The sequence below is a fragment of the Neomonachus schauinslandi genome, unplaced genomic scaffold (genome assembly GCF_002201575.2).
Source record: "Neomonachus schauinslandi unplaced genomic scaffold, ASM220157v2 HiC_scaffold_2450, whole genome shotgun sequence".
NCBI classification, from domain to species: Eukaryota; Metazoa; Chordata; class Mammalia; order Carnivora; family Phocidae; genus Neomonachus; species Neomonachus schauinslandi.
This window is the reverse complement of record NW_025411139.1, coordinates 1-5037: the sequence shown is the minus strand read 5'-3', so window position 1 is coordinate 5037 and position 5037 is coordinate 1. Positions and strand designations below refer to the sequence as shown.

General features: G+C 34.2%; 1 pseudogene; it reads right to left on the bottom strand.

Annotated features, from left to right (window-relative positions):
• Positions 1 to 1603: 1603 nt before the first annotated feature.
• Positions 1604 to 2522, bottom strand: LOC123323920 (annotated as a pseudogene).
• Positions 2523 to 5037: the final 2515 nt, after the last annotated feature.

The window sequence follows — 5037 nt, the reverse complement described above, 5'->3', positions numbered from 1 at the left end:
ATATGTGTACCTAAAACAAGACACAATTTTAATACACACATTAAATATTTTGTGTTTGCTTCTAGAAAGGATGAGTACTTTCATTGTACCACAACTAATGTATATATGTAAGTGTATGTATATATATTTCTCACTTCAGTAACAAAGGTTTCAAAACAAACTATTCAATGAACAATGGATATTTCAAGTGGAGTTCTGAAAAGTTTTGTTTTTTTCTTCAAAACGTCCAGGTGAGGGCAGAGTGATGCATGTCGTTGTACTGGTTTGGGATTTAATGTAGTTCTGACATTTTGTTTCCCAAATTCCCTCTCAGTTAAGTTTGAAAGGGGGCAAAAACAGAAGTTGCTTGTGCCTGCTGGATTGTTTTTGGCCCCTCTACATCACTTTCTCTGTACAGAGGTGTAGCCCTCTCACTCAGACATTCACAATACAAAAAAGATCCAGGAGAACTAGGACAGGGATGCAATTAATGTATGGAGGTTCTTACATGCAATATTTGTTTACATCATTGTGCAAGAAAACAGGGATGGTGGATTTCAAAGGGAAGTGTTTTCATGATTTAGAGCTCATATTAATAGAAACTGAATGCTAGTTCTTCAATAACTCTTAATAAATGTTATTCTTACTAAATAATATTTAATGCATTGAGTATATCAAATAAGTTACATAATGTATTAGTATATTAAAATACATAATAATATATGATTTATTAAATACTAAAATACATTGGTTTATGTTTCTGTTTTATTGAGGTATAATTGATATAATTCTACTGTTCTTAGGTGTACTGCATAAAAATTTGATATATCTATATCTTATAAAATAATTATCAAAATAAGTTTAGTTATCATCTGTCACCACACAGAGCTACAATTCATTTTGTTATGATGAGAACTACTAAAACCTACACTCTCAGCCACTTTCTTTTTTTTTTTTTAATTTTATTTATTCATTTGAGAGAGGATGAGATAGAGAGAGCATGAGAGAGGGGAGGGTCAGAGGGAGAAGCAGACCCCCTGCTGAGCAGGGAGCCCGATGCGGGACTCGATCCTGGGACTCCAGGATCATGACTCTCAGCCACTTTCTTATATACAACTGACCATTGTTAACTACAGTCACCATGCTCTACATTAATTACATCACAGGACTTACTTATTTTTAACTTATGTATCATATAACTGGAATTTTTACCTCTTGAACACCTGCACCCATTTTGCCTATAATTTTTATGAATTTTTGATAGCTGCTTGTAACCTTGGAATTATAATTTTACTGTTTCATGAAATAGAAAAGTTATATGGATAGATCCCATATAACGTGATTGTATTATAAAAGCCAATTTTTATAAGTTCTTAGAATTTTTCATGGGAGGGAACAGTGCATTTCTGGATGTATGTATTTATAAAACAAATACCTGTAAAACTTTTTTTTATTTTCATTGGAGGTTTGGAAAAATCCACTTTCCACTCTTGATGGATAGAAACCTTGATTTTCTTTCTAAAGATATGACTAATGGATAATCTCTAAGCATTGAATATTGATATAGAAAACACATGCTTCAAGCATTTTTATTACTATCTTTAATGGAGAAAGTTACTTTGAGCATATTTTTCATTGCCTTCAGAACATCTTTATTCCTAAAACTGTAGATGATAGGGTTCAGTGTGGGTGTGAGGATGGTATAGAATATTGCCAAATATTTGTCCTGGCCCAGAGTGTGGTATGATTTGGGTCTCATGTATGTGAAAATAAATGGCCCATAGTACATTGTGACCACAATCATGTGGAAAGAACAGGTAGAAAATGACTTTTTCCGTGCTTCTGATGATTTCATTTGAAGAACAGTAAGGAGAATTTGGACATAAGAAGCAAGGATTAGGGAGGAAGGGAGAAAAATTAAGAAAAATTAAGCCACTTACATAAACTCCTCGTTCATAGAGTGTTGTGTCCACACAGGACAACTTCAACATGGCAGGGACTTCACAGAAAAAGTGATCAATGGCTCTTGGGCCACAGAAGGGCAACTGGAGTGCATAAGCTGTGTGGACTATGAAGTTGACGGTCCCAACAATCCAGGACCCTCTAGCCATGAGAATGCGGACATAGTCATTCATAAGAATGGGATAGCGCGGTGGGTGACAGATGGCTACATAGTGATCGTAAGACATTGCCGCCAGGAGAAGGCACTCACCACCCAGGAGGGTGAGGGATAGAAATATCTGGAAGCCACAACCTGCGAATGAAATAGTTCTGCTGCCTGAAAGAAAGTCAGTGACCATTTTGGGAACAATGTTGGAAATATGCAAGATGTCCATGAAAGACAGATGGCTGAGCAGGAAATACATTGGAGTATGGAGTCTTGAGTCCCTGAGGATAAGGAGGATCATGATTGTGTTTTCTGTTATAGTCATAATAAAAATGATGAATATAAAGGAGATGAAAGCTAGACTTGATTGAGAAGAAGAAAAGAGTCCTAAAAGAATGAAATCACTGGTGAAACTGTGATTCTCATGCCCCATCATGAACTCCACTCTTTTCCTAAAATAGAAAAAAATAGAGCTAAAATTCAGTGGCATAAATCTCAAACTCATTTACATTTAGAAGCATAATAAAATGAGAATGATGCATATTTTGCAGTTCAAGTCAACAGACTCTCAACCAGCTTTGGAAGTGGGCTTGGTTTACAACATGGCCATTTATTTGTTTGAATCAACTGATGATATTGGTCTATTGAGAAAGCTGTTAGCTCCATGTAGTCTTAATTCCGTATTCTTAAATGCAGTTCAATCTTTTGTCAAAGGTCACTTTTTAAATGAGACCCACCCTGAACAGTGTACTTAAAATCTCAGTAACCCCCGACTTGCCTATTTCTCTTTACTGTGCTGTCCTTTGATGTATTCTGCAAATCACTTTTCATCTTTTACATATTCAATAAACTTATGAACTAAATTTATTTTTTATGGTCATTCTAACTCATCAGAACTTAAACTTCCCAATGTGAAATCATTGTTTTGCCCTCTGTATAAACTGAATGGCTACACAATGCCTGCTATATAGTAGTTGCTCAATATTATCCCTTAAATACCTGAATAAATGAATAGCATATGGAACTCAATTTTCTGTCTCATTTTTTATTTGGATAAAGCTTAAAGAAAATGAAATGTATTATTTATACATCTTTCTAAAATCATCAGTAATGATATACTATAAAAACTAGCTTAATCTGTATTTATAATTTAATCTGTAATTTGTAAATATCAGCATTTAAATGTAAAAAATGAAAATTTTATTCAGTTAAAATGAGAATATATTTTAATTGGGCCAGTTTTATTAACTCCTCAAAATTGAATTATATTTCATTAATTCTTTATACAGAGAATCATATTGTTTCCTAAATAATGAAATTTTTTCGATGTGGGTAGTGACTTAAGTGTTCCCTTTACTCTATGTACACAAATTCACTATGTATGATCTATCCCTCCAATAAATAGATATACATGCATACATACATATACACACAGAGAGAATTTAAGAAAACACTGCTGCAAATCATGAAAAATAAATAACATATAAAACAAGTTATGTGCCTTCTTTAAGAACTATTCATAAGTTTGGGGTTCCTGTCTGGCTTAGTCAGTAGAGCATGTGACCCTTGATCTCAGGGTTGTAAGTTCAAGCACCATGAATCTTAAAAACAACAAAAAAAAAACTCTTTTAAGTTTGAATGAAATGTGTTTTGGTTTTCCCTTTGGGAAGCAAATGTACAAATATGTCCCTGATAAAATATAAATAATGTGTATTTTTCTGTTTTACTTTAGTGATTTTGAGATTCTTCATTATGAAATAAACCTCTACACTCTATTTTGATGGCCTGGAATGTGACCACTGTTTTGCTATAACATTAGGTATATTAAAAGATTAACCTTTGAATGACGTTGCAGATATATGCATGTTTAAGTAGGTCTTGCTGTTTTGACTGGTTTGACCAAGGGCTCAGTAAAATTTGGTAAGGACATGGATTGAGATTTAAGGGCATCGATGCCTTCCATGAACTGGTGGATCATAAGTTAGACTTTAAAATCTATGAATAAAAAATCAATGAATATTATTGACAACTCAAATTCAATATACCATTATCCAAAGTTGTTGACTTTTTCTCACTGCCAAGAATAATTTTGTCATTCTGGTTTTCCATTTTCCATTAATGATTTCAATTGTTATGCTCATTCTCATCAAAAATCCATACTCGATTTTAGTATTGAGAAGTGTGGGGGCATCTGAGAGACACAGTCAGTTAAATGCCCAGCTCTTGGTTTTGCCTCAGGTTGTCATATCAGGGTCATGAGATCAAGCCCCAGGTCAGGCTGTGCACACAGGTACAGAGTCTGCTTAACACTTTCCCTCCCTTTCCCTGTCTCTCTTTCTCTAAAATAAATAAATCTTAAAAAAAAAAAAAAAAAGAAAACAAAAGTATATGTAATGTCTATTTTCTGCAGAACGCCATCACATAGTAGTCCCTGGCCTATTGTAGGTTCTCAGTAAATGTTTGTTCAAGGTATTTTTGATTATGGACTCTGATATCCAAAGTTATCCACAATATATCAATTATATTTACATTTTTAAGCAGTTTGTGCCGCCTCTACAAGAATATTTTGTCTACATTTTGTCTTCAGCTATTAGAAGTACTCCATAATAAATCCAACAACTACTTCATCTTCTAGGTTCTGCTACTTTCTTTCCACTTCCATGGGGCACCTGAAGTTCAAGAGCTGAGCTAAGATTGAGTCCAGTGCTTAACCAACTAAGCCACCCAGGTGTACAACCATCTTTTAAGAATCTTTGCCTAACTGGTCAATCAGGCATCTGGAATATCCTTCCATGATGCTAGAATGATAGATGAAATGATACCTTCTAGGCCATCCAGAATGTTGAATGAAATCTGTTCTTGAATCCAAAGAGGTATACTCTAACGGTGCGCTTCCTAACACTATGTTTAAAAGTGGGAAGACAAATGTTACATATCCTGTAAAATCTTCC